We start from the raw sequence: 12,368 nt of genomic DNA on the forward strand, positions 1-12,368 counted from the left end.
GGAAAAGCTTTTATTGATGCGATGAATCACGTTAATTGTTTTGCAGACATTGAACCAGCCCTGCATCCCAGGTATAAATCCCACTTGGTTGTGGTGAATAATTTTTTTAACATATTGTTGGATCTGGTTGGCTAGTACCTTGTTGAGGATTTTTGCATCCATGTTCATCAGGGAAATTGGTCTACAGTTCTCCTTTTTAGTGGGGTCTCCGTCTGGTTTTGGAATCAAGGTAATGCTGGTTTCATAGAAAGAGTTTGGAAGTTTTCCTTCCATTTCTATTTTTTGGAACAGTTTCAAGAGAATAGGTGTTAACTCTTCCTTAAATGTTTGGTAGAATTCCCCTGGAAAGCCATCTGGCTCTGGACTCTTGTTTTTTTGGCAGATTTTTAACTACTAATTTGACTTCCTTACTGGTTACGGGTCTGTTCAAATTTTCTATTTCTTGCTGTTTCAGTTTTGGTAGTGTATCTGTTTCTAGGAATTTGTCCATTTCTTCCAGATTGCCCATTTTTTTTTTCATTATATGAAATTTATTGTCAAATTGGTTTCCATACAACACCCAGTGCTCATCCCAAAAGGTGCCCTCCTCAATACCCATCACCCACCCTCCCCTCCCTCCCACCCCCCATCAACCCTCAGTTTGTTCTCAGTTTTTAACAATCTCCTATGCTTTGGCTCTCTCCCACTCTAACCTCTTTTTTTTTTTTTTTTTTCCTTCCCCTCCCCCATGGGTTTCTGTTAAGTTTCTCAGGATCCACATAAGAGTGAAACCATATGGTATCTGTCTTTCTCTGTATGGCTTATTTCACTTAGCATCACACTCTCCAGTTCCATCCCATTTTATTGGCATATAATTGCTCATAATATTCTCTTATTATTGTTTTTATTTCTGTTGTGTTGGTTGTGATTTCTCATCTTTCTTGATTTTACTTATTTGGGTGTTTTTATTCTTGATCAAACTGGCTAGTGGTTTATCAATTTTGTTAATTCTTTCAAAGAACCAGCTTCTGGTTTCATTGATCTGTTGTACTGTTTTGGTTTTTTTTTTGTTTTTTTTTTTTTTGTTTTTTGTTTTTTGTTTTGATAGCATTAATTTCTGCTCTAATCTTTATTGTCTTCTGCTGGTTTGGGGTTTTATTTGCTGTTCTTTTTCCAGCTCCTTAAGGCATAAGGTTAGGTTGTGTATCTGAGATCTTTCTTCCTTCTTTAGGAAGGCCTGGATTGCTATATACTTTCCTCTTACAACTGCCTTTGCTGCGTCCCAGATGTTTTGGGTTGTGGTGTTATCATTTTTGTTGACTTCCATATACTTTTAAATTTCCTCTTTAACTTCTTGGTTAGCCCATTCAGTCTTTAGTAGGATGTTCTTCAGTCTCCAAGTATTTGTTACCTTTCCAAATTTTTTCTTGTGGTTGATTTCAAGTTTCATAGCATTGTGGTCTGAAAATATGCACTGTATGATCTCGATCTTCTTGTACTTACTTAGGGCTGATTTGTGTCCCAGTATATGGTCTATTCTGGAGAATGTTCCATGTACACTTGAGAAGAATGTATATTCAGCTGCTTTAGGGTGAAATGTTCTGAATATATCTGTTAAGTCCATCTAGTCCAGTGTGTCATTCAAAGCCATTGTTTCCTTGTTGATTTTTTGATTAGATGATCTGTCCATTGCTGTGAGTGGGGTGTTGAAGTCTCCTACTATTATGGTATTACTATCGACGGGTTTCTTTGTGATTATTTGATATATATTTGGGTGTTCCCACATTTGGTGCATAAATGTTTACAATTGTTAGGTCTTCTTGGTCTATAGACCTTTTGATTATGATATAATGTCCTTCTGCATCTCTTGATACAGTCTTTATTTTAAAGTCTAAGTTGTCTGATATAAGTATGGCTACACTGGCTTTCTTTTGTTGACCATTAGCATGATAGATGGTTCTCCATCCCCTTATTTTCGATCTGAAGTTGTCTTTAGGTCTAAAGTGTGTCTCTTGTAAATAGCATATAGATGGATCTTGTTTTCTTATCCATTGTGTTACCCTATGTCTTTTGATTGGAGCATTGAGTCCATTGACGTTTAGAGTGAGTACTGAAAGATACGAATTTATTGCCATTATGATGCTTGTAGAGTTGGAGTTTCTGGTGGTATTCTCTGGTCCTTTCTAATCTTTGTTGCTTTTGATATATGTGTGTGTGTGTGTGTGTGTGTGTGTGTGTGTGTGTGTGTATATATATATATATATATATATATATAACAATGATATAGTTGATATAGATATAAAGATGAAAATTTTCATCTTTTCTCCCCTCAGAGAGTCCCCCTTAAAATTTCTTGCAGGTCTGGTTTAGTGGTCACAAACTCCTTTAATTTTTGTCTGGGAAACTTTTTATCTCTCCTTCTATTTTGAATGACAGCCTTGCTGGATAAAGAATTCTTGGTTGCATATTTTTCTGATTCAGCACACTGAATATATCCTGCCACTCCTTTCTGGCCTGCCAAGTTTCTGTTAATAGATCTGCTGCAAACCTGATCTGTCTTCACTTGTAGGTTAGGGACTTTTCTTCCCTTGCTGCTTTCATGACTCTCTCTATGCCTTGTAGATGGATGGTTTTTGTTGAATCTAATGGGGGTCCTCTGTGCTTCCTGGATTTTGATGTCTGTGTCTTTCCCCAGGTTAGGAAAGTTTTCTGCTATGATTTGCTCACATAACCCTTCTACCCCTAATTCTCTCTCTTCCTCTTCTGGGACCCCTATGATTCTGATGTTGTTCCTTTTTAATGAGTCATTGATTTCTCTAATTCATAAATCGTGCTCTTTTCCCTTAATCTCTCTCTTTTTTTCTGCTTCGTTATTCTCTATAAGTTTGTCCTCTATATTGCTGATTCTCTGTTCTGCCTCGTCCATCCTTGCCGCCGCTGCATCCATCCATGATTGCAGCTCAGTTATAGCATTTTTAATTTCATTCTGACTATTTTTTTACTTCTTTTAACTCTGCAGAAAGGTTCTAATCTATTTTCGACTCCAGCTAGTATTCTTATTATTGTGATTCTAAATTCTGGTTCAGACATCTTGCTTGTATCTGTGTTGGTTAAATCCCTGGCTGTCGTATCTTCATGATCTTTCTTTTGGGGTGAATTCCTTCGTTTCGTCATTTTGAAGGGAGAAAAGGAATTAATGAGGTAGAGAAATTGAAATTAAAAAAAATTAAAATTAAAAACATATTAAAATTAAAAATTAAAAACACACACACACAGAAATCACATAGATGATCTAGATCCTAGGTGAGGTTTGGTCTGGGTGTTGAAAGTGGTTTGACAGATGAGAGGAAAAAAAAGGGGGGGAGAGAAAGAAAAAGGAAACTGAGAATTTGAAAAAATGAATACACTGAAGTAGACTAAAATGAGATGATGGGGGTAAAATAGAATTTGAAAAAATATACACAAAAGTAAAGAATGTAGTAGGAAAAAAATTAAAGAAAAATAGTTTTAATAAAAATTAAAAATAATGAATTTTTTCATTTTCTGTTTTTAATAAAGAAAAATGAAAAAGAGAAAAAAGAAAAAAAAGAAATCATTTCAAAATTTGAAAAAGTGAATACACTCTAGTAGACTAAAATAAAATGATGGAAGTAAGATAGAATTTGAAAAAATTTACATAAAAGCAAAAAGTATAGTAATAAAAATTAAATAAAAATATTTTTAATAGAAATTGAAAGTAAAAATGAAGTTTTTCTCTTTCTGCATTCAAGAAAAAGAAAAAAATGAAAAAAAAGAAAGAAAAGGAAATTGAAAATTTGGAAAGGTGAATACACTGAAGTAGACTAAAATAAAATGATGGAAGTAAAATAGATTTTGAAAAAATTTAGACAAAAGTAAAAAATATAGTAATAAAAGTTAAAGATGTTTTTAATACAAGTTCAAAATAAAAAAAAAAAAAGAAAGAAAATTGAATAGATGAACCTGCTAACAGATTGAAGTAGGACTGAAATTGCTTCGTTTTCCTCTGGAAGTCAGTCTGTGTAGCTGTTTATAGTCCATAAATTAAGCTGGCGGTGAGACTTGTGTTCTTGAAGTTGGCCTAGTTGGATGGGGCTCAGTGTAACAGCTTCACTCTTCACTAGATGGTGCTGCTAGACTACTGGGGTGTATGGTTGGGGCGCTGGTAGGTGCACATGTGTATGTGCATGCACGGGAGTGGTGAAAATGGTGCCACCCAGCTACTCAGTGTGCTGTCCCGGATCAGCAGTTGTGCACCCATCCTCCGTCTTCAGCTCTCGTCCACTCCACGCTTTTTCACTCTCTGTGACCAGGCCCCAGGCAGTACCTCTCTCCTAAGTTCTGTCTCAGATGCGGCTGCTTTCCCTGGCCCCCCACTTCCGAAGGACTGCGGCCCCGACACGTTCCACCCCTTGCCGGAGGGTCTCACCCAGCAATGGCTGAATGAGCAATGGCCGAATATCGGCTCCACCCAGGAGCCGCCCGTTGGACCCCGCTGCTGCCAGTGCCCTGAGACTGCGGCCAGGTGCCAGCCCGCCCCAGAAAAACCCTAACCCTAACCCTACCCTAACAGTGTAGCAGCAGCGTTCCAAGGATTATGGAAAATCACAACACACATCTGGCACCAGGCTTCACCCTTAACGACCTTGCACCAGCACCAGCAAATGTGGCTGTCTTCTGGGGTCTTCCGGGACCAGGTGGCTTCACCAGTCTCTACCAAATGTCTTTCCAGCAGTAGAACGCTTTTCCCCATGTGGACTGAGAACCTCCCAGACCCCACTCTGTTCCTGGGGATTTGCCCTTCCCACCAGAGCACCGCCAGGTATCAAGCTGAGGAGTTGCAGCCTTTGCGCTCCCCTTGTTTACAGTCTTAATGGAATTTAAACCCTCTCCTTTCTCCTTTCTCCTTTCTCCTTTCTCCTTTCTCCTTTCTCCTTTCTCCTTTCTCCTTTCTCCTTTCTCCGTTTTTAGTTTAATCCCTGTGGCTGTTTCCAATTTTCCACTTTTTCTCCAGCTGATTTTGGGAGCCGTGCCACATACCTGCTGAATTCTGTCGTTCAGGTTGTGTTAATCCTCCAGTCAGTTTTCTAGGTGTGTAGGATGGTTTAGTGTTGGTCTGGCTGTATTTCATGGACGCGAGACACACAAAAAGCTTCCATGCTGTTCTGCCATCTTGGCTCCTCTTCCTCTGGTGTCCTTTTTATTTTTTATTTTATTTTATTTTATTAAAGAAAATTTTTTTTTTAACGTTTATTTATTTTTGAGACAGAGAGAGACAGAGCATGAACAGGGGAGGGGCAGAGAGAGAGGGAGACACAGAATCTGAAACAGGCTGCAGGCTCTGAGTGGTCAGCACAGAGCCCGATGCGGGGCTCGAACTCACGGACCGTGAGATCATGACCTGAGCCGAAGTCGGACGCTCAGCCGACCAAGCCACCCAGGTGCCCCCCTGGTGTCCTTTTTAAATTTAACTGTTTTTCTTCCGACTTTATTTGTTTATTTATTTATTTACATCCAAGTTAGTTAGCATAGAGTGCAATAATGATTTCAGGAGTAGAATCCATGTATTCCCCCATGTATAACACCCAGTGCTCATCCCAACAAGTGTCTTCCTTAATGCCCCTTACTCATTTGCCCATCCCTCCACCCATAATCCCTCCAGCAACCCTCAGTTTGTTCTCTATATTTAGAAGTCTCTTATGTTTTGTTCCCCTCCCCATCTTTATATTATTTTTTTCTTTCCTTCCCTTATGTTCATCTGTTTTGTATGTTAAATTCTTCATATGAGTGAAGTCATAAGACATTTGTCTTTCTCTAATTTTGCTTAGCGTAATACCCTCTGGTTCCATCCACGTTGTTGCAAATGACAAGATTTCATTCTTTTTGATTGTAGAGGAATACTCCATTGTATATATATACCACATCTTTTTTTTCCATCCATCCATCAGTGGACATTTGGGCTCTTTCCATACTTTGGCTATTGTCCATAGTGCTGCTGTAGACATTGGGGTGCATGTGTCCCTTTGACACAGTACACCTGTATCCTTTGGATAAATACCTAGTAGGGCAGTTGCTGGGTCATAGGGTAGTTCTATTTTTAGCTTTTTCAGGAACCTCCATACTGTTTTCCAGAGTGGCTGCACCAGTTTTCATTCCCACCAGCAGTGCAAGAGATCCTCTTTCTCCACATCCTCGCCAACATCTGTTGTTGCCTGAGTTGTTAATGTTAGCCATTCTGACAAGTGTAAAGTGGTATCTCATTGTGGTTTTTGATTTGTATTTCTCTGATGATGAGTGATGTTGAGCGTTTTTTCATGTGTCGGTTGGCCATCTGGATGACTTCTTTGGAGAAGTGTCTATTCATGTCTTTTGCCCATTTCTTCACTGGATTATTTGCTTTTTGGGTGTTGAGTTTGGTAAGTTCTTTATAGATTTTGGATACTAACCCTTTATCTGGTATGTCATTTGCAAATATCTTCTCCCATTCTGTCAGTTGCCTTGTAGTTCTGTTGATTGTTTCCTTTGCTGTGCAGAAGCTTTTTATTTTGATGAGGTCCCGGTAGTTCATTTTTGCTTTGGTTTCCCTGGTCTCCAGAGACGTGTTGAGTAAGAAGTTGCTGAGGGCAAGATCAAAGAGGTTTCTGCCTGCTTTCTCCTCGAGGATTTTGATGGCTTCCTGTCTTACATTTAGGGTTTTCATGCATTTGAGTTTATTTTTGTGTCTAGTGTAAGAAAGTGGTCCAGGTTCATTCTTTTGCATGTTGCTGTCCAGTTTTCCCAGCCCCACTTGCTGAAGAGACTGTCTTTATTTCATTGGATATTCTTTCCTGCTTTGTCAAAGATTAGTTGGCCATATGTTTGTGGGTCCATTTCTGGGTTCTCTGTTCTGTTCCATGGATCTAAGTGTCTTTTTGTGTCAGTACCATACTATCTTGATGATTATAGTTTTGTAATACATCTTGAAGTCCGGGATTGTAATGCCTCCAGCTTTAGTTTTCTTTTTCAAGATTGCTTTGGCCATTGGGTGGGGGTGGGGGGTCTGGTTCCATACAAATTTTAGAATTGTTTGATCTATCTCTGTGAATAATGCTAATGTTATTTTTAGAGATTGCATTGAATATGTAGATTGCTTTGGGTAGTATCAACATTGTAACAATATTTGTTCTTCCTATCCAGGAGCATGGAATCTTTTTCCTTTTTTGTGTGTGTCTTCTTCAATTTCTTTCATAAACTTTCTACAGTTTTCAGTGTATAAATTTTTCATCTCTTTGGGTAAGTTATTCCTAGGTATTTTGGTGCAATTGTAAATGGGATCGATTCCTTGATTTCTCTTTCTGTTGCTTCATTATTGATGTGTAGGAATGCAACTGATTTCTGTGCATTGATTTTATATTCTGCAACATTGCTGAATTCATGGATCAGTTCTGGCAGTTTTTTGGTGGAATCTTTTGGGTTTTCCATATAGAATATCATGTCATGTGTGAAGAGTGGAAGTTTGATATCCTCCTGGCCAGTTTGGATGCCTTATATTTCTTTGTGTTATCTGATTATTGAGGCTAGGACTTCCAATACTGTGTTGAATAATAGTGGCAAGAGTGGACATCCCTGTCATGTTCCTGATCTTTGGGGAGAAAGCTCTCTGTTTTTCCCCATTGAGGATGATATTAGCGGTGGGTCTTTTGTATATGGCTTTAATGACCTTGAGGTATGATCCTTTCTTGAGGGTTTTTATCAAGAAAGGGTGAAAAACAAAAATATTTTCTCTGCATCTATTGAGAAGATCATGTGGATCTTGTCCTTTCTTTTATTAATGTGATATATCACCTTGATTGATTTGCAGATATTGAACCAGCCCTGCATCCCAGGTATAAATCTCACTTGGCCGTGGTGAATAATTCTTTTTTGTTTTTAATTTTTATTTATTTTTTTAAATGTTTATTTCTGAGAGAGAGAGAAAGAGAGAGAGAGAGAGACCCGAGTGTGAGCAGCAGAGGAGCAGTGAGAGGAGGAGACACCGAATCCGAAGCAGGCTCCAGGCCCTGAGCTGTCAGCACAGAGTCTGATGAGAGGCTTGAACTCACAAGCTGTGAGGTCATGACTTGACCGCAAGGTGGACACTCAGCTGACTGAGCCACCCAGGTGCCCCAGTGAATAATTCTTTTAATATATTGTTGGATCTGGTTGGCTAGTATCTTGTTGAGGATTTTTGCATCAATATTCATTGGGGAAATTGGTCTGTAGTTCTTTTTATTTATATTTTATTTTGTTTTATTTTATTTTATTTATTTCATTTATTCTATTCTATTCTATTCTATTCTATTTTATTTTTTATTTTTGTAGTTCTCCTTTTTAGTGGGGTCTTTGGTTTTGGGATCAAGGTAATGCTGGCCTCATAGAATGAGTTTGGAAGTTTTCCTTCCATTTCTATTTTTGGGAACAGCTTCAAAAGACTAGGTGTTAGCTCTTTAAATGTTTGGTAGAATTCGCCTGGAAAGCCATCCAGCCCTGGACCCTTGTTTGTTGGGAGATTTTTTGTTACTGATTCAATTTTTTTACTGGTTATAGGTCTGTTCAAATTTTCTATTTCGTCCTGTTTTAGTTTTGGTAGTTCATATGTTTCTAGGAATTTGTCCATTTCTTCTAGATTGCCCAATTTATTGGCATATAATTGCTCATAATTTTCCTTATTATTGTGTGTATTTCAGTGGTGTTGGTTGTGATCTCTCCTCTTTCGTTTGTGATTTCATTTATTTGGGTCCTTTCCTTTTTCTTTTTGATCAAACTGGCTAGGAGGTTATCAGTTTTGTTAATTCTTTCAAAGAACCAACTCCTGGTTTCATTGATCTGTTCTATTGTTTTTTGTTTTTTGTCTTTTTGATATCCTTGATTTCTGCCCCATTCTGTATTATTTTCCTTCTGCTAGTGGGCTTTATTTGCTGTTCTTTTTCTAGCTCTTTTAGGTGTAAAGTTAGGTTATGTATTTGAGACCTTGCTTCCTTCTTTAGGAAGGCCTGGATGGCTATACACTTCCCACTTACTACTGCCTTTGCTGCATTCCATAGATTTTGAACTGTTGTGTTTTCACTTTCATTGGCTTCCATGTACTTTTAATTTCCTCTTTAATTTTTTGGTTAACCCATTCATTTTTTAGTAGGATGTTCTTTAATCTCCCAAGTATTCATGGTCTTTCCAAATTTTTTCTTGTGATTGATTTCGAGTTTCATAGCATTGTGATCTGAAAATATGCAAGGTATGATCTCAGTCTTTTTTGTTCTTGTTGAGGGTTGATTTGTGACCCAGTATGTGATCTCTTCTAGAGAATGTTCCATGTGCACTTGAGAAGAAAGCGTATTCTGCTGCTTTAGGATGAAATGTTCTGAATATATGTGTTAGGTCCATCCAGTCCAGTGTGTCATTCAAAGCCATTGCTTCCTTGTTGATTTTCTGTTTAGATGATCTGTCCATTGCTGTAAGTGCGGTGTTGAAGTCCCCTACTATTATGGTATTATTATCAATGAGTTTCTTTATGTTTGTGATTAATTGATGTATATATTTGGTTGCTTTATGGGGGGGGGACATAAATATTTACAATGGTTAGATCTTGGTGGATAAACACCTTAATTATGATATAATGCCCTTCTTCATCTCTTGTTACAGTCTTTATTTTAAAGTCTAGATTGTCTGATATCAGTGTTGGTATTCTGGCTTTCTTTTAATGACTATTAGCATGTTAGATGCCTCTCCATCCCCTTACTTTCAAACTGCAGGTGTCTTTAGGTCTAAAGTGAGTCTCTTGTAAGCAGCATATAGAAACTCATTGATAATAATACCATAATAGTAGGGGACTGATACCCTATGTCTTTTGATTGGAGCATTTAGTCAGTTTAGTGCTATTGTGTTACCTGTAGAGTTGGTGTTTCTAGTGATGTTCTCTGGTTCTCTGTAGTCTTTGTTGCTTTTGGTCTTTTTGTTTTGTTTTGTCTTTTCTCCATTCAGAGAGTCCCCCTTAAAATTTTTTGCAGGGCTGGTTTAGTGGTCACAAACTCCTTTAGGTTTCGTTTGTCTGGGAAACTCTTTATCTCTCCTTCTGTTTTGAATGACAGCCTTATGGGATAAAGAATTCTTTGCTGCATGTTTTTCCAATTCAGCACATTGAGTATATCTTGTTACTCCTTCCTGGCCTGCCAAATTTCTGTGGATAGATCTGCTGCAAACCTGATCTATCTTTCCTTATAGTTTAAGGACTCTTTTTTCCCCTTGCTGCTTTCATCATTCTTTTCTTATCTATTTTGTGAATTGACTATGATATGCCTTGTTGATGGTCAGTTTTTGTTGAGTCTAATGGGAGCTCTCTGTGCTTCTTGGATTTTGATATCTGTGTCTTTCCTCAGATTAGGAAAGTTTTGGTATATTTTGCTCACATAAACATTCTGCCCCTTTTTCTCTCTCCATCTTCTGGGACTCCCATGATTCATATATTATTTCTTTTTAGTAAGTCACTGAGTTCTCTAAGTCTTGTATTGTGATCTTTTGACTGTTTCCCTGTTCCCTTTTTTCTGCTTCATTATTCTCTATAATTTTACCTTCTGTATCACTGATTAACCGTTTTGCTACATCCATCCTTGCTGTAGTGCAGTCTTCATTTGAGATTGTGTCTTGGTTATAGCATTTTTAATTTCGGCCTGACTAGATGTTATTACTTTTATCTCCACAGAAAGGGATGTGTCTTCTATGCTTTTTTAACCCCAGCTAGTATTCTTACTATTGTGGTTCTAAATTCTGGTTCAGACATCTTGCTTATATCTGTGTTGATTAAGTCCCTGGCTGTCTTTACTTACTGTTCTTTCTTTTGGGGTGAATTCCTTCATTTTGTCATTTTGGAGAAAGAAAAAGAACTAATTAGTAAAATAAAAAATAAAAATTAAAAAATTTAAAACAACACAAAAAAATCATATAAAGGAAGCTAGATCCTAGGTGTGTTTTGGTCTGCTTGTTGGAGGAAGCTTGATAGAATAGAGAAAAAAGGGAAAGAAAAGAAAAAGAAAAAAAGGTAGGAGATTTTTTAAAAATTAAAAAAGTGAATACAAAAAACAATACAGTGAAATTAATAAGGTAAAATAGAATGACAAAAAATTTATAAAAAATATAGTAGGAAAAATTAAAGAAAAATCTTCTTTTATAAAAATGGAAGATGAACGTAAATTTTTTCCTTCTGTATTCAAGAGTAAGAAAAGAAAAAGGAAAGAAAATTGAATAGATGGACCGGTGAACAGAATGAAATATGAATGAAATTACATCCAGTTTCCAATAGAAGTCAAACTATGAAGCACTTTATAGTCTGTAAACTAAGCAGGTGGAGAGACTGTGGTGGTCCTCTAGAGCTTGGTTGGTGCAAGTGGCTGGGGCTTGGTGTAATAGCTCCATTCTCCACTAGATGGCTCTGCTTACCTTACTGGTGTAGATCGTTGTGGTGCCTGTATGCATGTACGTGCATGCGTGGGAGAAGTGAAAATGGTGTCACCCAGTTTCCCAGTCTCTAGCATCAGAACTCTGTGCGGTCTCAGATTGGCAGTCAAGCACCCCTCCTGTGTCTTTGGCTTCCATCCACTCCCTGCTCTTACACTGTCCCTGACCAAGCCGTCAGCCTGCCAGGTGGCACTTCCCTACTGAATTTTATTTCAGATGTGGCTGTGTTTCCAAACCCCTCACTTCCCAGGGCTCTATGGCTTGGACCCACTTAGACCCTTCGGGGGAGGGTCTTGCCAAGCAATGGCCAGGTGCTGGCCCACCCCAGGAATGCTTGCTTGACTGCACAGCTGCAGGTGCCCAGAGACTGCAGCTGGGTGCCAGCCCACCCCACAAAAAGTTTGCATGATCATGTAGCAGCAACATTTCAGGGATTATGGTAGATTTACCAACACACATCTGGTGCTGGGCTTCACTGCCTCCTGAAGTCCTTGTTTCAACACCAGCAGACATGGCCGTTCTTTGGGGTCTGCTGGGACCTTTGCCTGTGGGGAGGCCCCTTGGCCTGTACCAAATGTCCTCTCAGCAGGGGACTGCCTCTTCCTATGTGGGCCAAGGACTCCTCGGACCTTGCTGTCTGTCCCTGGGGATTTGCCCTTCCCACCAGAGCTCCTCCAAGTATTGAGCTGTGGAGTTTCAGACTCTGTGCTCCTCTGTTTATAGAGTCCTAATGGTATTGAAACCCTCTCCTTATTTCCTTTCTCCTTTTTCCTTTCGCTCTTTCTTGTTCAGTCCCTTATGGGTGTTTCCACTCTTTCTCTTTCTCTCCAGCTGCTTTCAGGGGGAGTACTTTTTCTTCTGTTCCCCCCACCCTCCCCCCCCCCCCCCCCCCCCCCGCATCTCTG

At 38.7% G+C, this 12,368-nt stretch overlaps 1 protein-coding gene across 1 annotated transcript in view; it reads left to right on the top strand.

Moving 5' to 3' along the window:
* Window positions 1-12,368, top strand: part of DTD1 (D-aminoacyl-tRNA deacylase 1) — a 204,152-nt gene that overhangs the window by 57,924 nt on the left and 133,860 nt on the right. The gene's annotated exons all lie outside the window — the stretch shown is intronic.

This window comes from Panthera leo, chromosome A3 (genome assembly GCF_018350215.1).
Source record: "Panthera leo isolate Ple1 chromosome A3, P.leo_Ple1_pat1.1, whole genome shotgun sequence".
Taxonomy (NCBI): Eukaryota; Metazoa; Chordata; class Mammalia; order Carnivora; family Felidae; genus Panthera; species Panthera leo.